At 39.6% G+C, this 24625-nt stretch overlaps 1 long non-coding RNA gene across 2 annotated transcripts; it reads right to left on the bottom strand.

The window, feature by feature from the left end:
• Positions 1 to 2654: 2654 nt before the first annotated feature.
• LOC130919895 (uncharacterized) lies at positions 2655 to 23960 on the bottom strand. 2 transcript variants are annotated; one of them, XR_009064025.1, is made up of 3 exons: positions 23896 to 23960; positions 23673 to 23739; positions 2655 to 3199 (listed from the first exon to the last, which is right to left on the bottom strand). It is a non-coding gene; the product is annotated as an uncharacterized LOC130919895 (long non-coding RNA). The 2 variants fall into 2 exon arrangements; XR_009064026.1 differs by having other exon boundaries at positions 2655 to 3190; positions 23896 to 23956.
• Positions 23961 to 24625: the final 665 nt, after the last annotated feature.

Raw genomic sequence — 24625 nt, 5'->3', positions numbered from 1 at the left:
CATAATAATCAGAATTGTGATAATCATTTTGATCATTTATGGAAAATTGTTTTAAATTTAGCAAATGACAACAACGTACTGACTGCCATTGACGATGCTAGACGCCCAATCCATTTGAAGTGGGAGGATGGCAGCGAATGAACATTCGTTCATTCGCTGCCATCCGCCCAGTTCAAATGGATTGGACGTTTACTAGCGATAAACTAATTTAAATCCACAGCAAAAGGTGCAAACATTCAGGTGATAGTGTTTGAGGTGAGAGTTTATTCTAAGTGTTCCGAACCTTAAATTTGACACCGAAAACAAAACCAACACTTGACTTAGAGCCGATTTCTATACAAAGAGCATGTCCAGCGCTAACGCATTAGCACTAGCACCCCTTGTTGTCTTCCTCCTCGTATGACTTTGAGCTTCCGTGCCCCTCCCCCTTTGCTCTCCTCCTCTTCCTCAACCGACAGTCTTTCGCCCTTAATCAGAAGGCTTCGGCCCGCGCACCCTCCCCCGCCCGCCCACGCACGTCCTCCTCATCACCTCGTCCGCCCTTCCCCCTATCCCTCCCATCAGCTGCCTCTTTCCTTCTCTCTCGCTCCTTTCCTTTTACGCTTGTCCTCGCTCCATCACCCCCTCCCCGTCCTCGCCTCCCGCGACAACCCTGCAGTTAGCGGCTGCCAAAGGCCGATTCTCTTCATCACTCAGACGCGCACTTAGTGAGACAACGCGGCCTTTTCCACCGGGCGAGCTGGGATGAGGCGTGGTGGGGTGCGGTTGTGGGTGGGGGGGCTCACCGCCGACCTCGATGTCATGTGTGATAGACGTAGGGGTAAGTAGGGGGGCTGTTGACCGGGCGACCGGATGGGAAAGAAACAACAAACAGGTCCAAGCTCACTACTGAGGCAGTCTTGGGCAGGGTGAACTCATCTTGGTCTGCCAACCAGTGTTATTTTCGGCAGCCCTTTCAATTTTTGTCTTAGTCTTAGCCGTTTTGTATGAAAATATTTATTAGTCATATTTTAGTCATTTCAATATGTGTTTGTCTTCCTCTACTTTTCGTTGACGAAAACTCTGACATATTTCCTCTAGTTGTAGTCGACACTTACTCAAAATGTTTTCGTCTGTAAAATTAAAAGTTTTGGTTCAAAATAATGAATAAATGTTTCTAACAATTTCAAATGAACATTGACAGACGAGCACTAATTGTAGCAACTACAAGCACAACGTTAACTTTGTATTGATAATACACTCTCAGCTGGATTACAGTCCATTATTTTCAATTAATTATACCTACCAGGACACCATGAACTATGTACTCGTCACAGTAAAGTTTATGCTAATGCTCACGCTATGCTAACACTACGAGCTACATTTAGTGTGTGATGATTACTCATGAAGGAATCTGACCTTTTAGCCAGATTCCCGGAATCACGCCAGCCGAACCGCCGGAACTGCACTAGCGCAATTCCAACGACCCGGGCCGGCGCAACTCCAACAACCCAGCTAAAAGGACAAATTCCGCGTGTTCACCTTAGCCTTAACTCCTGTTACTGACTGCATTTTAAAAGCTAGAAAAAGGCTACGAAACACAGGTTGACAATTTATTCTAAGGGGCCGTTTACAGTGACTCTATGAGAAGACGAAACATTTCATTTTTGAATTTATATGGTTCCATCTCCATTCGAACAATGTCGCAATTCCGCATGAAAACAATGTAGTATTCATGCCAGGCCCAAGGGGGCAGTGCAGATTTACAAGGCGATAGCGAATGATGCACTTTGACCTCTTCAGCCCGGAAGTCAACATGCCCGCCCACCCCAAGCAATGGCATTTTCTTTTGTTCAAAAAGATACAAATATGGAAACATTCAACATATTTAAATTAAAAATATCATAAAAACAGTAAATCAAAGACGACGTTCCGCCATATTTGCTGTTTTTGTTTAGTAGCAACGCTGCACACGCCCAATGTGATGTGTACGAGTGCAGACGTTATCGGCGCGGTCTCGCGTCGCGGGAGCTTTTGATATGCATGCGGAGCAAGCCCCCCTCAAGCCCCCGCAATCGAATTCTTCCACTTTGGAGGCAGAATTCCAAGGTTTGCATCTTTGCCTTCCGTCTTCGCTGACACCATACAAACGCGAAGCCACTCCGCAACACAGTGATTGGGTCTTCGTGTCGAAGAGTCGCCATGTACACTGCCCCTAAGATTTCAAATGACCACTGACAGACGAGCACATATTGTATCATCTAAAAGTACAACGCTAAATTCGTCTTGATAATACACGCTCAGCTGGATTGCAGTACATTATTTTCAATTTATATTACCCACCTGGACACCATGAACTATGTAAAAAGAAAGTTGTCCGCTCGTCACCGTAAGTTTATGCTAATGCTCACGCGAACACGAATGCTATGCTAACACTACAAGCTACATTTAGTGTGTGATGATCACTCATGAAGGAATCTGATCTTGTAGCCAGATTGCTAGAATCACACCAGCTGACCCGCCGGAACCGCGCTAGCGCAATTCCAACGACCCGGGCCGGCGCAAGCCCAGCAACCCGACCAAAAGGACAAACTTCACCTTAGTTGTAATCCTTAGTATTGAGTCCATTTTTAAAGCTGGAAATTGGCTTTGAAACACAAGTTGACAATTTATTCCATGTCGGCAGCAGTCATGCAGCACAGAGAAACCCAGGCGAGGAGGTAAACTGGATCCAGGGTCACCGTATCACAAGTCAACAAAAGATTCCCAACAAAAATTAGAACGATTAGTTAAACATTCAGTCTTTGAAAGGCTCTGGTGAGGCGTGCTATGGTCTGGAAGAAGGGTGTCTTTTGGCGTTGTGTAGTATTATTGTCTGTTGGACAGGAGAATTAGGGCGTTACTGTTGTCAAGGCAACAAGAATTAAGGATTTTGCCATCCTCAGCGCAATGTGAGTACTTCTCGGTCGTGGGTTCCTCAGTATCAGATGTTCCTTGTGGCTTGAAAAGAGTTCCCGCCATTTGTTCTGGACTGTCCAGAAGAGCTGGTTGCGGGATTTAGTGGTGCAGACGTGGGCTGGCAGATGTCCAGCCTGTCATTTGCTTGTCAGCGTCAATCTTAATCAGTCAGCTGCATGACACGGGCGTTGGGCTTCCGTGGTCACAAGGCGTCCTGTGTCTGTTCTGCCCTTATCTGCCTGTTGTCTTGGCGCTGCAAATACTGTTCATAATATCAAATATATTCTGCTTGTTTTTCTTGAAATATGATATAAATGCTATTTGCTTTATATTGGGTGTGTTAGAGCAATACAACCAGTCAAACAGTAAATATGAGAAAAGATACTATTCCCTGATTGATTATATTCAGTGTGTTAGAGTGATACAAACAGTAAATACAAGTAAAGACACTATTCCCTTCACTCAGCACAGACTTTTAAAGGCTAAAGCAACAATGTATATTCTCTTGTCAAGAGAACGAATCTTACCACGTGTTTCAAAACGAGTAAGCCGAGCCACCTAGCTTGAAGCACGTCTTAAACACCGTTAGGTGGAGGAGCAGGCTCGCACAGCACATATCACAAGAAACGACCCAAACAGTGCTGCAATGCAGGCCGGCGTACTACACGTACAATATGAAAATGTCATGCATTGTGAACATACTGTATGACAGAAACTATCTTGCATTTTTGTATGGTCTTGTCAAATAAAAACTGGCATTCGTCTCGTTAGGTTTTAGTCTCCCAAGGCGTGTTATTAGCTTGTCATCGTCACGTCTTTGCCGTAAAAAATTTTTTTCGGAGACGTAATACAGTGGTACCTCTACATACGATCGCTTCGACACACGAACTTTTCGACATCCGACGTAAAATTTGACTCGCCATTTGTTTCTACATCCGACAACATGTTCGAAATACGACGACAATGGCAGCACCGCAGACGAATGCACGGCGGATTTTCTTGTGTGACAAATCAACACTGGTTTCAGAAAAGGTTGGTACAGGTGGTGAAACAAGGAAAAAGTTGACGCTTACCTTCTAAATGACAGAAAAATATGAGCGTAGGGTGGGCATCCGTGAAATGGCTCAACAATACATCTCCACGGTCCTCCTCCGACCATCGTTCGCCAGTCTTTATAAGTTAAGCTGACAATTCTTATTGTGGTAACATCTCCAGAGAAATCGCCAACTTCGCCACGTTTTTATCATTTATTTCACAACTTATTCAAAACAAAAACACCTTCTGTCTGCCGCAATTGACGGTGTTCTCAAGAAAGCATTCAAAGTGAAAGTGAAACTCAAGCTCACCGGTCTGTCTCTGGCACGTTAGCTCCACGGTGCGTTCAGGGTCAGCAAAAAACGTCCGCCACATTAGAACCCGATTCGTTACATTAATACAGGAATTATTATTATTATTATTATTCCGATTTTGATTTATAATTTATTTGTTTTGCTATGTGTAATTGCCATTTGTAATAGTACCAGCAGTATTTTTTAAGGATTTAGTGAAGGTTTTTGGGCTGTGGAACGAATTAATGGAATTATAATGTATTCCTATGGGAAAATCCTGCTCGACATACGACCATTTCGACTTACAAACAAGGTCCTGGAACGGATTAACTTCGTATGTAGAGGTACCACTGTATTTTCATTATCGTCATCCATAGACTTCATAATTGTATATTATGAAGTCTATGTGTCACCGTAGAGGAAGGTAGACAAAAACAACATTGCTGTCAACCATTATTAAGGTATGATTGCGAACTTTAAAGTAAGACTTGGTAACTTCTCAGTTTTGATTGATTTTAGTGACGCCAGTGCCTTAAGAAAGACTGCAAGTCCCATGAGGACCAGCGCTGCGTTTGCCATGAGGACCATACCCGCACAGTGTTGTAAAATCAAAAATTAATCTCCCGCATCTGCCTGCAGATGGATTAAATAACTTTTCTGTTTCCAGGGGCTCTGTGAAGGATGAATAGTAATAAGGTAATGAATCCAGTTGTGGCTAACCAATAGCATATGACGGTTAGCAACCATGTGGTTTAGTGTGGTTAACCCCCCACCCCACCCTCAACCATGAGTTCAGTTGGGAGCGGGCAGTCTGGGAATTCGAAGCTTGTAAAAACGTGTTCAACAACTTTTCCATTCAGTTGCACTCTGGCTGCTGAATCAGCCAGTTAATATGGATTATGCTTGCACTGAAACATGATCATTTACTGTGGACCACACATAATGATGTGGCGGACCAGCCCTGGTCCCCAGGCCTCGGGTTAGACACCTTTGCCTTAGTACTTCTGTGTGTGTCTATGTATGTGCGAGAATGGCAAATGGCCCATTACGGGAATCTTCTGAGTGCAAAGCCCTTTTCCCAGCAATGAAAGAGTGAGAGAGAGTCAGCAAGGGGAAAGGAGAGAGGGAGGGACGGAGAAGAGAAGACTGGGGTGAGGACACCTCCATCCAATCTGATCAATGACGATATTAATCTGAGCACGAGTCAGCGCCGACAAGCCGGCGTTTGATTAAAAGAGGGAAGAAATATGACGTCACCTATAAATCCGTTTGTCAAAATGTCACGTGGCCGCACGGGAGAGGAAATACTGGACGACGCCAGGAGGAGGACGACTCGACTCTGCTGGCTCCTTTTAAATGAAAGCCATCATGAGCACAAATAAACACAAAGTATTAGGGGTGGAACTCGTCCGCGTTACGATGATTATTCTGACAATTATATAATATTTGACAATATTACAGTCTACCACCATTCGATTCAAAGTCCTGCGAGCCATTTACTATGATATTATATACATATTTAACACAATCAGTTATATTTATTCTGCAGCAAAAGCCATGTTAACGTTTCATTTTCCTATTTTGTTGCTCAAAAACAACAAACAAGTAGTCCCCGGGTTACTAACGAATTCCATTCCTACGCTGGCAACCTAACCCGAATTTCCGCGTGAGTCGGAATTAACCCTTTAAGTACCCCTAAAGACACCCTAAATCTCAAGATGACTAACCAAAAACATGTATTATACGCATATGCAGAGTTTAAGGGGAGGGCCAAAGGGGCCAGGCCCCTCCTGGTGACCGAAAAGTGTCATTGCATGTAATTGACTTTCCTATATATAATTTTAAAATTAAGTTTTTCGGTAAACTATTGTCTATAAAAGTTGTAAAGCAATAAAACAAACAACAAAAATGAATGAAATGAACAAATACGACATTTTTATAATGGGTCATATTATTTTTCGTACAGATTAGCACCTAGGATGGTCATTTGCTTTGCTTAGCCAAAACCACCCGTGGACCGAAGAGGCAAGATGGATATACGTAATTTTTTTTTTTTTTTTTTTAAACCTAAGCTTTCAAAAGCGACAACAACTACTGAGCAAGAACCAAGGATTGAAAATGTGGACCATGAAACGCCAGCTAAAGTCCGAAATGACGATGTCAGACGTCCGTGTGGTGTTTGCTGACTTTATTCAGTTGCAAATCAACACTTGCAGAATGAAACTGAAATAAAAATGAAATGAAATCAGTTTCATCTTCAATAACAGAAATTGAAATTTGCGTTTATAATTAGCTGCTGTTACAGCAATACCAATCCACACAAACAATTAGCATTCAACTAGTTTTCTAGTTTTCAAATAGTATTTGCAAGGAACTTTTTGCACCAAATAAGGAATTACTGCTAAATCTGACTAAATCCACATTTGGTGCATATTGGAGTCGTAGCTTTAATCTGACCCCGCAGCGATGGAGTTGCTGCATGCATTCTGAAGAGTGGGGTGGCAGAGGGGACACCCTGTGCTTGCAAATGGGAGAACATTTCATAACAATTACGCAAATTTCTATTCTAACATAACAAGGTTTGGGGGTTGGGGTTTGTTTTCTGAGTTTGTTGCGCTTCATGTACGCATTAAAGTCAGTATTGCCTTTGTGTTGTGGAGTGTTTGTGACAGGGTTGGATTCACTATTTACAGCAGATTCCTTTTTATTTTTCAGAATCATTTTCAGATTCATTGGCTGCCATAGACATCCAAAGTATTTCAAATGGGAGGGATCTTTCATTCTTGTCAGTGGCGGCCAATGGTTTAAGAATAAAAATGCTAGGACAAATGATATAAAATTAAATACAACTAGAGGAGCACTTAGTGAGAGCAGAACTAAGAAGGGAAATTCAAACCATCACTATATTTAGTAGAGTGGGCGCATTATCCTGACCTCTATGAGCTTTGACCTCATTACCCCAAATATAATCACCTCTACCATTTTATATTACAAACATATCCTGCAGTGTTGTTTTTGAAAGCCCTTTGAATTTCCGCCTTAGTTTTTTGGACGATAATACAGTGGTACCTCTACATATTTTGAGCATGTCGTCAAATTTCGAAACAAATAACGGGTCACATTTTACGTTGGATGACAAAAGATCGTATGCCAAGGGACCACTGTACTTATTAGTTTTAGTTATATTTTAATCCTTTCAAAATGTGATCGTCATTGTGTAGTGTTTGTTGACGAAAAAAACTAATTTCGTCTAGTTTTAGTCGACGTTTACAAAAAAAATGTTTTCTTCTGTAAAATTCAAAAGTTTTAGTCCAAAAATAAATAAATGTTTCCAACAATTTCGAATAAACATTGACAGACGAGCAAATATTGTAGTGACTACAAAGACAACGCCAACTATGGGAATACTTGCCCTCAGCATGAGCCTAATGCTAACTCGAATGCTATGCTAACACGACAGTCAAATTTAGTGTGTGATGATCACTCAGCACAGACCTTTCAAGGCTAAAGCAACATTGCATTTTCTCTCTTGCCAAGATAATAAAACAAGTCTTACCTAGTGTGTTTTAAAACAAGCAAGCCTGGAGACTGGAGAGGACACTGGTGAGCAGTGTTGTTTTTGGCAGGGCTTTCAATTTTCGCCATAGTCTTTTGGATGATAATACTTACTAGGCTTCGTCATATTTTAGTCATCTGAAAAAGTGTCTTCGTCTAGTTTTTGTTGACAAAAACTCACGACTAATTTAATCTAATTTTAGTCGTTTACTACAAATGTTTTCGTCTGTAAAAAAAAAAAAAAAAAATGAATTAAGGTTTTCAACTATTTCGAATGAAGATTGACAGACGAGCACATATTGTAGCGTCTATACAAGGACAACGCCAACTTGGTGATTACACATAATCAGCAGGAAAACAGTACATTATTTTCAATTAATTACACCCACCTGGATCCCACGAACTGTACGTAAAAAAAGTTGTCCCAGAGTTTAAGAGGATGCTCGTCGTTAGCATTAGGCTAAAGCTAACGTGAATACCATGCTAATGCTATAAGTTACATTTAGTGTGTGGTGATCACTCAGTACAGATGTTTAAAGGCTATAGCAACATTGCATATTCTCTCTGGCCATGAAAACAAATCTTACCATGTGTGCAAGCCTGCACGGAGCCTGTGGACGACACACTGGTAATTTGGGAAGGGGTGGGGGGCGTAACACGTCACGGGTGATACAACCAGACACTACTACGATGTAGGCTTACTACACATAAAATGTTAACACATTGTGAACATGTGACAAAGGTTGTGTAGTTATGCTTTAGTCTCCCAAAACACATTTTTAGCTCGTTATCGTCTCGTCATCGTCATGAAAAAATTGTTTGTCGCCGGAATAAGTCATTATCATCATCGTTGACTGATATACTACAAGTTTGATAATAAACCCTTAATTCCTTCTCGAGCAATTATAAAATTCCTTCTCTGATAACTGTGACATTTGACCTTATTAACCCTAATATGAAATTACCTCACCCATTTTATATTACTATCATATAATGCCTAAATTCTAAAGTTTGACAATAATCCCTTTATTCGTTCTTGTGTTATCTTGAAATTCCGTATCTGACCTCTGTGACCTTTGACCGCAGGAAAACTCTGATTGGCCACAAATTTGATATGAAATATTCGTGAAATAATAATAATACTTGTTTTAATATTATATTGTTATTATATTACATAGTTTCAATATTTGTTGCCAGATTGCCCAATTCTAATTCGCCGCAATGAAATAAATACAGTATGTGCAGAACATCAGTTTGTGGCCACAAAGTAGCATAAAGCAATATTTTGAAGCCTAAAAACGCTCATTTTGTGACCTCTTCTTGCTCACACTTTGGCTAGAATGGAATGAGCATACCTCTGCACCATTGACGGTGATAGATGTCTTATCCACCTAAACTGGGAGGGATTACCAGTGATCGAATATCACCATTATTGGCAGCCAATAAGTTAATCATAGCACATTTTCAGGAATGTTATTGTGATTTTGATCCAGAAATGACAAAAACAGAGCAGGGGCGGGGCGTCATATCCGGGGCCCGCTTGCTAATTGAGCGTCGCACTAGACCCCGAGGTCTGCCCGGCTGACGTTTTCTTAATCTATGGCTGTTTAACGCTGGCCGCGCTTGAGTAATTAAGCAGATAATCTTCAATTAAACTAAGCCCGACCCCAGCGCGCGCACGCCGCTGCGAGACAGATGGGCCTCTGAGGCGAGCGCCTCTTCCATTCCAATCCTGACGTAAACGCTTGCGTGCCGCCGAGATTTTCATTTGTCATTATACAGTTATGAGCTGGTGTTTTAAAACACTGCATTAAAATATAAAAGTAGCTAAAATAACGTGAAACTAAAACATTTTTGGAATTGGTGAGTGTATTTGTCGATAGTAGTGACCGAGTTAAAAACCTAAAATATTTTGGGTGATTTCTTGGCGTCTTTTGCCTTTTTATTTTTTTTTTTAATTGTGTTTTTATGTGCTTTATTTAAGAATTTTTTCAAAATTTACAAAACCTTTTGTCAAAAATACCTTCCAATGTGATCATAAAGCTTGTTCCTATTTATTAATGCATTTTTTGTTTTTATTTCATAGTTTCTTCTTTTTTTTAATTTTAATTTTTTTTAAATGTGCTGCTCGCCAAGCAGATTCATAGCGCATTAAGCCCCCGAACTATTTTTAATTTGTCCGTTTTACCCTGAAAACCCCCGTTTACAGACGCCGTGCAACCGCTTTTGTTTCAACCCAGCCATAAAACAAAGGTAGTTAATTGCATTTATTATTCAAAATGTCTGTCGTTTTTAGCTTAGAATCATTAATTGATGTCTCATATTTCATTTAAAAAAAAAAAACGACTTTTTAAAATTATTCACTCATATATTTTAAACTTTTAAACAAATTATGTCACAATGAAAAAAATGGCGTCTGTAAAAAAGTCACAGATATCCACCTCATAACTATCGTTTAATTGTAATTTTTTTTGTTACTGTCGCACTTTCTCCGATATGTTAGATGATAAATAATCGATCCAAACAAAAAAAATGTGGAAAATAAAAAAACGTTTAAAAGGGTAAATATATGAAAAAGAAACTCAACCACTCCTTGATGTCTGCGATTTCTGCATCGCGACCCTTGTTATATTACCATGTTTTACCCGTAAAATCCCCCCAAAATCCAGCTGTGGCCATTCACAGCTGTGTCTTGACACTCAGGGATACATGCTACATGGAGTTTTTAGATCGAAACAAGGTAAGTACACGATAATATCTTGTTAAAGTCATGGCGTTTGTAATTCTGTTCTCGCGTGCTCTTACATCCAGATTGGGTTTTGCTGTTTAAAAAATTTGGAGAAAAAAACATTTTTTTTAAATGCTGTTCAAACATTGTTCAAAGTGTATCTTCCCCCAGAAAATTGAGATTTTAAGCTTTCCAATGATGTATCACACATGAATATCAGACAATTTTGAAAGTTGGCTAAATTGGGGGTCTCAGAGCGGAACTTAAAGTCACCTGAGTGTTTTCCGCCATATATATAATTTGGGAGACAAGCATTTTTGTGAGTTTAGTGATCTAATTTTCCAACTTTTTGGGGAAATTTATTTGGGACAAATGGATGTTTACTTCATCTTTACAAATGTAAAGTTGCCCAACTCTTGTTTGTATTGAGGCCTGAATTTCAATTATGAAAGGTAAGCACATCTGTCAACTTCTGTGCTGATAAGTGTACATTTAAAATTTCAAATATACAGGTAGTCCCCGGATTACAAACGAGTTCCGTTTCTACGCTGGCGACGTAACCCGAATTTCCGTGTAAGTCAGAATTAACCCTTTAAAAATTAAAAAAAGCTATCCAAAAAGTCGAAAAGTATTGTATTTTGTTTCATGGTGGAGGATACACTGCCCTCTGGTGGCAGCGTTGGGTCTGGCCGGACTGTTGTTCAATATTGCTCCACACCTAGACGTCTGACATGGATAAAAGATAGCTGTGCTCTGGTTTGGCCCACATAAGGCTGTAAGTTGTTTTTTATAATACTGTATATTTGTGTATGCAATTGTAATTAAGTTTAAAGCTAGAGTTTGTAGAGTTACGTGTGAGAGATTTGCTATGTGAATTGTAAATCGGTCAGCATTCGTAACATTTAAGCTAGCGGACTTTTCTGAAGCAAATTTGGCTAATTTAATCAACTAAATTTACATATTGATCAGACAAGATGGACTGTTTGAACACCAATTGTTTTGTGTCGAGTGTTTTTTTTTTGTTAAAATGCATGTCGTTTTGAACAGACATGTACATACATGTACATGGGGCAAATAAGTATTTAGTCAACCACCAATTGTGCAAGTTCCCCTACTTGAAAAGAGTAGAGAGGCCTGTAATTGTCAACATGGGTAAACCTCAACCATGAGAGATAGAATGTGTGTGTGTGTGTGGGGGTGGGGGGGGGGGGGATCACATTGTTTGATTTTTAAAGTACTTCCAAATTAGAGTGGAAAATAAGTATTTGGTCCTTACAAACAAGCAAGATTTCTGGCTGTCAAAGAGGTCTAACTTCTAGCGAGGTCTAACGAGGCGCCACTCGTTACCTGTATTAATGGCACCTGTTTTGACTCATTATCAGTATAAAAGACACCTGTCCACAACCTCAGTCAGTCACACTCCAAACTCCACTATGGCCAAGACCAAAGAGCTGTCGAAGGACACCAGAGACAAAATTGTAGACCTGCACCAGGCTGGGAAGACTTATTTTGCAATAGGTAAAACGCTTGGTGTAAAGAAATCAACTGTGGGAGCAATTATTAGAAAATGGAAGACATACAAGACCACTGATAATCTCCCTCGATCTGGGGCTCCATGCAAGATCTCACCCCGTGGCGTCAAAATGATAAGAACGGTGAGCAAAAATCCCAAGCCACACGGGGGGACCTACTGTAGTGAATGACCTTCAGAGAGCTGGGACCACTGTAACAAAGGCTACTATCAGTAACACAATGCGCCGCCAGGGACTCAAATCCTGCACGGCCAGACGTGTCCCCCTGCTGAAGCCAGTACACGTCCAGGCCCATCTGCGGTTCGCTAAAGAGCATTTGGATGATCCAGAAGAGAACTGGGAGAATGTGTTATGGTCAGATGAAACCAAAGTAGAACTTTTTGGTAGAAACACAGGTTCTGGTGTTTGGAGAAAGAATACTCAATTGCACCATACCCACTGTTAGGCATGGGGGTGGAAACATCATGCTTTGGGGCTGTTTTTCTGCAAAGGGACCAGGACGACTGATCTGTGTAAAGGATAGAATGAATGGGGCCTTGTTTCGAGAGATTTTGAGTGTAAATCTCCTTTCATCAGCAAGGGCATTGAAGATGAGACGTGGCTGGGTCTTTCAGCATGACAATGATCCCAAACACACAGCCAGGGCAACAAAGGAGTGGCTTCGTAAGAAGCAATCTCAAGGTCCTGGATGGCCTAGCCAGTCTCCAGATCTCCACCCCATAGAAAATCTGTGGAGGGAGTTGGAAGTCCGTGTTGCCCAACGACAGCCCCAAAATATTACTGCTCTAGAGGAGTTGGAGGAATGGGCCAAAATACCAGCAACAGTTTGCCCCACTGTATGTGTGTTACAGCTTTACAAATTGTCAAAAGTCAAGGAAGTGGAAAAACTTCAAAAAGCACAATTGTTTTTATTGTCTGTTAAGCTGAACAACTTCACGTATTGTGAGGACAGAACAAATAATGTTAATCAAGTCAAGTAAAATATAAGATATTGTGAAGTACAATTAAATAGTTTTTGTGACAAGACTCCGGCATCGTAAAGTCTAAATTGCGTACGTCGAGTATGTCGTAACCCGAGGACTACCTGTATAATCATTTTTGCATTTAAAAAAAAAATTTGAAACAAAATGCGATTCATCGCGAGTTTATGATACGACTGATCTTTTAATCGCTTGACTGCATTAGTATTAAAATTTGATAAAAAAATAATGGGACAGACTTCAAGGATTTTTTTTAACAAAAAAAAAAGTGAGTTAACTACGAGTTAACAGTGGAAATTTTTAATCGTGCTTCTTTATTTTCATTATTTTACAAACTGTCACCCTGTGTGACTGTAAAGCTGTCATTTTTTAAATGTTCCCTTTTTTTGTTGCTGTGTTTTTGATGTTTCTATTTACTTATTTATTTTAAAATGACTATTTTATTTTCATTTGATTTAAAAAAAAAAATTCACAAAGTTTTCAATGTGTAAAATGTGCCTCTATGTGACCATGAAAAAAATTGTACTTTTTCATGTTATTCTTCTAATTATGCATCCATTAACTACTTTAAAAAAAAAATCCAAACATTTGAAGTAATAAAAAAAAAAAAAAGCCTCGTGAAGTGACCGTGAAGAATCTTCTGCCCGCTCACTGGGGATTTTGGCATCACCGACATGTCCGCCTCGCAGCGTGAGGTGGCATGTTAAGTGGATTTACCGCAATTATAACCGCCATCAAAATTTACTGCACGCGCTCATATATTTAAACATTCTCTTCCCCGGTTATTATTAGAGACACTTTGCGCGCGGCACGGCGGGTCGTTAATTATCTCAGATGTAAAACCATTGGCGCCGATACGAGACGTGCCAGCCGTCACTTTGATGTTCTTGTTGTTGTTTTCGCCAATGTGCGGATTTTAACCACTTCCTACTTTTGAACTTTATCAGTCAGGATCCTGAATATTAATTTTGCTCGTATATTTATTTGAATAAAATGATGTTTAGTTGATTTGGATTATCATTTTCCCCCTTAAAAAAAGATAGTGAAATCCAAGTCAGTGAAAATATTAGGGCTGCAGGTATCGAATATTTTAGTAATCGAGTAATCGATTGAAAATTCTATCGATTAATCGAGTAATCGGATAAAACTTTTTTTTAGGTAAAGAGCAATTATACATATAGATGAGAAAACAAGACATTTCACGTAGTATTGAACCATTTTCAGTCAATCAGTCTTTATTTTCGATGTACATTGTTGAAAACAGCCAACAATTGCATCTCAAATGTGACTCAAAAAAAGTAATTCACTGCTTTCACTCCAAAAACTTTTAGATCTTATAAAAAAAAATAATATATATATATATATATATATTATATTTCTTACCTAAAAATGTCATTACGCTTCGTAACACACATGACTTAAAAGTTAGGTGTTTTTCCTACGCGTTTCAATTGAATTTCCACTTGTGTCAAGCTACAGGGTGACCCAAAAAAAAAGTTTACACTGCCATAATACAACTTAAATGCCATGTTTATTCATCTTAGAATTAGAATTTAATCACAAATTATACATTATTGTAAAGAACATGTACAGTACACTCTATTTTTCAATGTGTCCTCCCTTAAGTGTCACAACAGCCTCCAGGCGCCTGCGGAACGCTTGACAGGTCTTCTTTATGTAGGATGCTGTTATCTTTTCCCAAGATCTAACAATGGACCTCTCCAAGGCTGCCACAGAAGTTTGTGGCTTCTTACAGGCACTGTCCTCCACAGTTGCCCATATGCTAAAATCCAGGGGATTGAGATCTGGACTCTGTGGTGGCCACATATCACCTTGTCAATCAACTTTTTGGTCCGCACAGATCAGGTTTTCCAGACTCAGGTTTTCGTGAGGCTGTTCCAGTATCTTTCAGCTTCTTTTTAACTTTGTAGACTGCACATCTGGATATTCTCAGATTTGCTGCAATCTCAGTAGGTGTCAGACCGGCACGCAGCAATTCAGGTACAGCTAAAGTTTTCTTCATTTTCAGCAGAAGCACAGGAATTGTAGAGACGAGAGATTACCAGCTGCATTGAGTGACCTTAATGAATCACTTAAGCATGACAACCTATTTAGATATGTTTCAATGGCTTTTAAACAAGCAGTCAACTGAGTGTAAACTTTTTTTTGGGTCACCCTGTATAAATTCCAGTTAAGTTTTAAGTTAGTCTAAAGTTTTTGCAGTGTTCAAAATAAATGCTGTGCTGTATTGGAGTACATTAGGCATCAGTGCTACTTGGTGTTTTATCCAGCAATGACTACTGAGCTAAAATTGACAGTTAGCATTATTATGTTTATATTTTACATCCTAATCACTCTACAGCGCTGTTTTCACAGATTAAATAAAGCCTGTATGTAAGAGTTAGCCACGCATCAACAGTGGTCATAATGAATAGAAACCTAGCCCTCCACAGGGATAACGTTACGTGAGCGAGTGAAAGTTAATGTTATTTATGAGCGCCGAGAAGTGTACTGCTTTAAGATGGCGGCTGTTTTATTAACGCCGCCGAGTCGGTCATTTCGCATCTAGTTGTACGTACATATGATATTTATGACACGCATCAGACGCTACCTGCTAGGCTGCTACCACCGTCGCAACGTACGGGCGTAGTTTTTAGCAACGTCGGCGCAGTTTGTAGAAGCTGTCGGCTTCAGTAAGGTATTTTTTTTATTGCTTCTTCCTCTACGCACGTGACGTTAGCGCGTTGTCCCGCATTAAAAGGAGTCCGGGCAAAACGTGATGCTTAGAGGTGGCAAAATGAAACGATTCCTCGAGGTGAATAAAATTACTCGGATCAGTTTTTAAACTCGAGTTACTCGAGTATTCGTTTCAGCTCTAGAAAATATTACATACTATAATAAAATGTGTGCGAGTCACGTCATTACTCAAAATTAATATGTCAAGTCCCCCCATTTACTACAAAATGGACCCAAAGGGGTGCCAACTGTTTATGCTACATTAGCGCTTGTTGTTGGGACACCCCTCCGTTATTGAGAGGTTGGTACGCTCAGCTGTGACGGAGGAGCTAGGATTGACGTCATCAATCGAAATTAACTCATTTGCTCCCAAAAACGTAAAAATACTTTCTATTTTTGATTGTTTCAGTGTCCCAAAAATGTATTTATACGTCTTTTTTCACAAGAGACATCTCGAGGTTCTGACGCAACTTCGCTCCAAAGCACAATGCTGAAAATGCATTTTAAAGCAATAAAACTGGCCACTGGAGGGCAGTAGCGCATTTGGTAAGACCCGCAACCCGATTCAATGGCAACGAACAGCCGGGCCGCACAGCCGGGGCACCGGTGGAAGACGAACGAATGGACGTCCAGGATGCCAGGCGGCGGACGACCGAGCAGAACAACCTAGAGGACTCCCGGGATGCCAGGCGCTGGACGACCGAGCAGAACGACCGGGACCACCAGTGCAGCGGACGATGCTGTTGAGTCCGTGCTGCTCGCCGAGCAGAGCCCGCGCCACCGTGCTCGGCCACTCGTATCCCCCGCTACCCTCCAGTGTCCACGACACAGCCGGAAACGCACACGGCCAAACCAGTTCGCCCCCAGGAACTCAAAATGCCCCACACAAGTTCCCCAGGCAAACTCCGCCACGAGGCAGTGGTCACCACAAAAGAAAGACTAAAAAAAAATCAATCTTGATGAGACAGGCGGCGATGAGGGAAAAGTTTACCCCGGCTGTCGCCGCCACAACAGCGTCATCTCTCAGTTAAATAGTTTAGTTATGTGTCAATAAATTGTTACTTTGCTATCAAATGCTCCATTTGTCTTGTTTTTTTATGTTATTTTGTACAAGAAAAACATTATTCAGATGGGATGTCACAAAAGCAAAAAAAAGCTGTGTTAAAGTAAAAGTTATGTTTGAAATGTATGTTTTTACAAAAAGCTCAATCTCTCTTTTTACATCAGAAATGGGGAAATTGCTCAAACAAAGCTATTTTCTAATGCTGATTTCTAAAGAATGGAAAAAGATATGAACTTTTTTTCCTTAACTTTTTTCTTTAACTTTTTTTTTTTTTTAATGAGAGTAATCTTTCTTTTGATGGGTTTCATGTTTATATAGCAATAGAACAAAATTTTCTGTGGGCCTTGCAAAATCAGTCAAAATCCAGTAAAACGGCCGGGAGCAAAGGGGGTTGCACCGGTGAAAATGGCTGGGAGTAAATGAGTTAATATCTCTAAATCTATGAAATGCAACAGTGTCACAACTCCCTCTTTCCCACTCTCGTTCTTCCATCTCCGTGTCTCGGAGACTTTTCTTGCGTCATTCAACCAACGTCGTAACGCAAAGTAACGCACGCCTTTCCATCCTCAGTAACGGTAACGGTGTTGCAAAGATGAGAAAAGTAATGAATTATATTACTCACTACTGAAAAAAATAACGCTGTTAGTAATGCCGTTATACTCTAACGCCGTTATTAACAACACTGGCCGCCACCCACCAAATGTGTAACGAATACGGCATTTTTTCATAGATAAGCCGCACTGGACTATAAGCCGCAACTGTACTCACTGTATTATGGGATGTTAACACCAAAAGATATTGCCCGGTAACACTTTATTTAACAGCGGCATCATACGACTGTTATAAGACCAAATGAACCACCATGAAGCTTTGAACCAATTGGCTTAAAAGCTTCATTGCTTCAAGAAGCTTCGTTTGGCCATCACTGCACCCTTGGGGGAGACAGTCAATCTCTTCTGCCACCTGCTGTCAACACTGTTGTTATCCAACTAGCCTCCTAGCATGCATTGCAGAGCTACAGATCTAAATAACAATCAAAACTCATGTTCTGTGCTAATTATTTCTTCAGTTACTGTTCCAGTCATTTCATAAATTGCTATTTATGGTATTTGATAACACTTTATTTGACAGTGGTGCCTTAAGACTGTCAATAGACAATCATAATTATGACATGACACTGTCATGAGCATTAATAAATGCTTATGACAGATGTCATTTTGTGTCATCAAACAAATTATCTCACTTTTGAATGGATGTAAAAGATCCAAGCAGGACATAAATGGAGTTAGTAACATAATTTGCTGGATGTCACTTAATGACATCCGTCATAAGCATTCAGTAATGTCCATGATACTGTCATGTCATAATTATGACAGTCTTATGACGTCGCTGTCAAATAAAGTGTTACCTATTAACCCAAATAAATCAACAAATAAGCCACACTGGATTATAAGACGCAGGATCCAAACTGAAGGAAAAAAGTAGCGATTTGTAGTCCGAAAATTACGGTAATAAGAATTTCAAAATCATTGAAATTAGAGCTGCAACTAACGATTATTTTCATAATCGATTAATCGGACAGTTAATTAAACAATTATTCGATTAATCGCATAAATACTACTTCTTTCAATTACCTTCACAATTTACCTTGAAGTTGTTTTGGGCACGTTGCAAGTAGCAATGAAGACAAAATGGGTGACTATTTCCTTCAACTGTATCGATTATAAAATTTGTCGCTAACTAATTTATTAATCGATTTAATCGATTAGTTGTTGCAGCCTTATTGAGATGATAGTTTAGACAGTAAGAGGTCCGAAAATTGGCAAAAATGTGAATTGTTGTTTTACAAAGTAAAAGCAGATTTTTGTTCATGTCCTACTTTGACATAACAAAAATATCATGAAAAAATCGGATACTATTGACAACTGAGAAGTTATATTCTGTACATGTTATAATTTCAAAAATTTTGGCAAATCCTAAATGATTAATCGGTTATTAATATGTGTTGTTGCTTAATTTGCTCATTGTTTAATTCTCAATTAATTGATTAATTGTTGCATTTCTAATTGAAAATTTTCAAATTAATAATCAATCATTAATAATAATAATCAATCAATAATTTGCTGGACGACAGTTAATGACATTTGTCATAAGCATTCAGTAATGTCCATGATAGTGTCATGTAGGGCTGGGCGATATGGCCTTAAGTACGTATCACGATAAATTGAGCAGATTTACCTCGATAACGATGAATGACGATAAATTCGCCCAAGCAAACTGTTATATAATTTGAAAATTTGAATCAATGCATGGAATACAAATTAAGTTTCTCATTCAATTTATTTACCAGCTTTCAATTTAACAATTGCACATGCAGTCTAAACATTAAGTATTTTAAAAAATCTTGTAAACAATAAGAATTCTTGTGTGAACATTTATAACAGCTTGTATGACTTGAAAAATATCATCACTTGAATTTCATTAAATTCATTCCGCATTGTTATAAACTAGATAGTGGCATACGTTTAGATATTTAGAATAGATACAAATACGACACATCCACCCGCCCCCCAGAAATTATACTTAATTAAAAAATAAAATGTTTCACAAACCTTTCCTTTCTTTTATTCGGCTCAATTATTTACATCTTATGATTTTGGAAATCCTTACAGTATGCAATAAGTAATATTCCTGTTCCCAAGCACTGTGCTTACTGTACTGTAATTTTTACAAAAAATAAACAATACATAGTTACTCCCCGTCATCTAGGACAAGCCACTTACAAGACTAGCACTGTCGTGTATTACAAATACTGCTTTGAACACATCTTCACAGACAAAAGCAACGACACAGGCTTAAAGAGGTCAACTTTAATTGTGTAAATCACACTTAATAACGACACGATCTCCTGGTTGAAATAGACGACATCCACTTAATTCTATTGAAGATATGTAATGCTGAGGCAATTTGTCAACTTTACTTTTAAAAAAAAACGTGCACTGTTTATCCAGTAGATGGGGCTCTTGCAGTGTGTCAAACAGTGATTCAATTTAGGACAATTGTCTTAAAAGTGGTTCATTGTTTCAGAAAGCCTCGGTTTTTCCATCCCTATCTGGAACCCATCAAAAGTTTACTTAATGTCGGGTGAAAGTTTGGCGAAGCCAACTTAAGCCCGACTTCATCCCGTTTACTTGTAGCGTTAGCCGCTAGCGTTAGCTGCTAGCGTTAGCCTACCGGGCTTCTGTTTGATTGGCTTCCTGAAAACCATGTGACTCCAAACGTAAGCACATGTCTGCTTTCTTAAAGGGGAATGAACATAGCCGAACAACACAGAGTCAAAGTGGGATGAAAAGACTATATTTTCTTCTTTTATTAAATTACCGAATTTACCGACAGGGTCAAAATTACGTCGGTCATCGTGAAGAATTTCGGTAACGGTAAATTTTCGGTTTACCGCCCTGCTCTAGTGTCATGTCATAATTATGAAAGTCTTGCTGTCAAATTAAGTGTTATCAAATACAATAACAAGCAATTAATAAAACGACTGGAACGGTAACTGAAAAAATAATTAGCACAGAACATGAATTTTGATTGTTATACATATTTAGGGCTGCAATGCATGCTAGGAGGGATGTGTTCCCTACTAAGCCAAAAAAAAAAAAAAAAAAAAACTAAATACTAAAACCAAATAAATCAACAAAAAAGCTCAAAAACTCAACCAATATTGGCACATACATGCGGCCTCGCGTAAATTTCGATGATTTGGCAGCGTTGTGAAAAAGGTTACAAAATGGCTCAGTGCCCCCCCCTGGAATTTTTAAAAAAGGCATTACATTTAGGTTTTTTCAACGTAGAGCAATGAAATTTGGGGAGTTGATACGTTGTGCAAAACTTGTTCAAAAAGTCTATTGCACCCATATTCCAAACCCTACAGGAAATCGGGTATTTTGGATTGAATGTTGAAAAACATGCCAATTTAGTGCACGTCTAAGACCATTGCGCCAAGGCAGTTAGTTGGATCCGCCTCAAAAGTGGTGGGACTCTTCATGAGGCATATGAGATGTTAAGTTATCAAAATGGTGAGAATTCACAGGCCTGACCTTGGGGAGGTACCAAAGTCAGGCGTTTTTTTTTGGCAACGCGCCAAAATTAGTAAATGACTCATAACTTCCTGATACAACGTTCAATCATTTTCATATCTGGCATGCATGTGAGGTATCCGAGCCTGAACATGACTGCATTCAAATATTACCCACTAGGCCTGGCGCCCCCTAGTTTTTAAGAGAAAGGCTCCTACTCCTTGGGAGAAAAAAAATCAATTGACGTCAAACCTGCATCAGCGGAGCCTTAAGACATGTGTTCAGGTATCTGATAAAAAAATATTGACTTTTCGTTGAAGCGGCGGGGTCCAAACAGAAAAGTGACTCAAACTGGCCAATTTGACGGTTGAGCATGCTCGAAAACTCACCACAATTTGTACATACATGCGGCTTGCGTAAATTTCGGTAACTTTGCAACGTTGCCAAAAAATGTAACAAAATAGCTCAGTGGCGCCCCCTTGAAACTTTAAAAAAGGTCTCTCCTTTTAGGTTTTTTCAACGCAAAATGATGATATTTGGGGAGTCGATACATTGTGCAAATATGCTTCAAAACATCTCTTGCACCCATATTCCAAACCAAACAGGAAATCGGATATTTTGATTGAATGTTAATAAGTCGCACTGGACTATAAACCGCAGGATTCAAAATGAAGGAAAAAAGTAGCGGCTTATAGTCCGAAAATTACGGTATAAACAAAAATAAAAAAACAACAAAAAACAGAACAAAAAAAGTTTAAAAAATCGGATTATTCGTGATATCAATGGTAGTGAATGAGAATCTCATAACAGTAGGCATTTTTTTCCCCCTCATAATTGGACATTTTTTTTTCTCTTGACTGGGTGTCCCTTAATACCCCTCCATAAAATATTTCATACGATACTTATATCGACACAAATGGCTTTACATGAAGCTACTAGTAGTCCCTGTGGGTCTCATCAAATATAAGGTCACTTAATGCGACCTTACGGGACCACCGCGACTTACGGCCTCATTAAGGTCAGCTGTGTTAACCTGGAATCAATTTTCCGTATTCTGCGAAAAACCCGTAAACGTTATTTGACCCCAAAATCCGCAAACGCGCTTTCGCCTTCTAATGCGGAATACGAAGCGACGCTTTTTCCGTGATCTGATGCCTCATCGTTCAATGAGCCCTAAATGAGCCTTTTGAATTCCCATCAGCCGCCGCGCATGCATTTTAGATGCCTTACGGGACCTGCCATTTAAGCCCCGCGCTAATGATCCGCCAGCGCGTTGCTGCCGCTAACACGTAGCTACCCCCCCCCCCCCCGCGTCCCTCCTCCCCCGACCACTTCTGTTTCCACAGTGATAATTAAGCCATCAAAGCGTGCAAGCGTGCCCATCCTGTGTCTCCAAGGTGAGAATGTGGGCTCACATGTCAAGTGGAGCGCAGCCACCCGTGTGGCTCTTTAAAACGGCGGCACAGGGGACAGGCGGGGGCTGCTTGTGGCTGTGTGCAATACATGTGTGTATGTGTGTGCAATCACGGCAGCAGCTGCAGGCGAGAAAAGTGCACTGAGTGACGTCAGATGCAATGTTGTTTTTGGCAACCCTTTTAATTTTTGTCTTAGTCTTTTGGACGAAAATACTTATTAGTCTTACGGGCCGTTTACATTTTAACACAGGCTTTTGTTTTTTTGTACCAAATTATAAAATAATTGTGGACAACTAGATTCGTCTACTCGAGCTTAGTGGAGTGCATAAGGTGAGACAGACTACAAGAGAGTTTTATATTGCCAGCTTTAGTGAAGAAAAAAAAAACACACAAACTTTATACATATTAAAAAAATGAACATTTAACACATACACACCATTTGTAACTTATATTTGGCCAATAATAAATTCAATATTTTGGATTGGTTTGGGTGCACCCTTCCAAGTTAGAATGTTTAGGAAGTACCTTTTAGTCTAACTTGAATTTCTGATTTTCGATCTATTGCACCAAAAATTGTGGCACAATCAAACTTGTAATACCCTTTTTTCCCTTTACCATAGGATTTTTTTCCCAATCCTTATTCAAAAATACACATGTGCACTTGTTCAGTCAAACATAATTGTCCTAACAAAAACAAAAAAAAAATCAGTTTGCAGTTCCCGAGATATTAATCAAAATAAGTCCATAAAAGGTTTGTCAAAGTCCTGTCGATGTAAGGCACAGTGTAATGCTGAATGGTGAGGTATTAGCGCTAAGATTTTTGTCCTACCACACCAAGAGAATGCAGCGAGGAGGTATCCAGGTTATTTCAATCTAAATCCAAGTGGTTAGCTCACCATCAAAATCCAGTTGAAGACCAGTTGAAACGAGGTCCAAGGAAAAAAAAAAAAAAACCTGACCTGTCAATTGACAGTCAGAGCAATTACGAGTTTCAATTCAAATCTGTAGCTCAATGATGAGATACATCTATTTTTCTTTTTCAACTAAATTCACATTGCACGTAACATAATTGAAATTGACAGAAAGTATACAGTACATATATTTAACCACAGTTTTAAACAGCTTAACAATCCTTTTTTGTTTAAATGTTCTCCTTTGAGTAAAAATTGAGGAAACCTCAAACCTTCCATTAACTCAATGAGGTGGTGAAACCTTCATGTAACATGCACATAACAATACAGCACTCGGTTTTTTTTTTTTTTCTCCCCCCCCCAAAACATATTCCTTCTGTTAAAATAAGAGCTTAACTACATGCTCACCGATCTGTCACACCGTGTTTTGAACACAGTTGGGCCGCGCTTTGTCGCTCCACCCGTTGGTCTTGCTCTATGGATAAAATGGCAACGTAGCATGTTAGCACGCTATGCTAACGTTAGCGGCAAGTAAAACAAAGTACAGAGCACACCAAACTCGCTCGTAGTGAGAATAACACCTAGCTTATCATAAATCGCAACAATATATCAATGTCTTACTTAAACTCACGTTTTTCTTTTCTGTTGATAAAATTTTCAGGTTGTGTGTTCACTGGCCTGTTAGGCAGTTCTCTCTGTCTGCGTTGGCGCTCAATTGTGTTCTGCAACCTATCGTGCTACCTACTGAAACATACGAGGGCGGGACTTCCTGCCATAAGAGCAACTAATAGGCTGAATTATTGTTTGCAATCGTTTTATTTTATTTATTTGTCACTATTTTGATAAAAAATAATTCTAATTAAATGTGAAATAATATATTTCACAAAATTCATGAAGCAATTACATACACATTTATTTTTTTTATTGTGCACTTTTGCTCATGTGGGTTACAACACGGTGACGCTGCGACACCAAGACGCAACAATGCTGTTGCGTATTGGCCTCATGGGCTAGGTTCATACTACAGGTCTTAATGCACGAATCTGATTTTTTTCACGTTTTTCTGACTCGAGTCAGGCATTAACTTGACGGTCTGAACGTGACAAGTCGCATAGAAGTGGACCATTTAAAAACAGATCTGGGTCACTTTCGTATGTGGTTCAAATCCGATCTGGGCCACATTTTTCCGGACTGTCGTGGCGGTCTGGACTGTCCAGCCCCCAAATCGGAATTCATGCAGCAATTACGTCATCAAATAGCGAGAGAGACGCTACGGTAGCGTGCAGCTGTGGGTTGTTAGCACCTAGCTTTCAGTGAACACGGATTTTGGGGAAGGGCCGGGCTTGACAACAGTCATAAAA

Source organism: Corythoichthys intestinalis, chromosome 8 (genome assembly GCF_030265065.1).
Source record: "Corythoichthys intestinalis isolate RoL2023-P3 chromosome 8, ASM3026506v1, whole genome shotgun sequence".
NCBI lineage: Eukaryota > Metazoa > Chordata > Actinopteri > Syngnathiformes > Syngnathidae > Corythoichthys > Corythoichthys intestinalis.
Note: the sequence above shows the minus strand (reverse complement) of the source record. Positions and strands in the feature narration are given on the sequence as shown.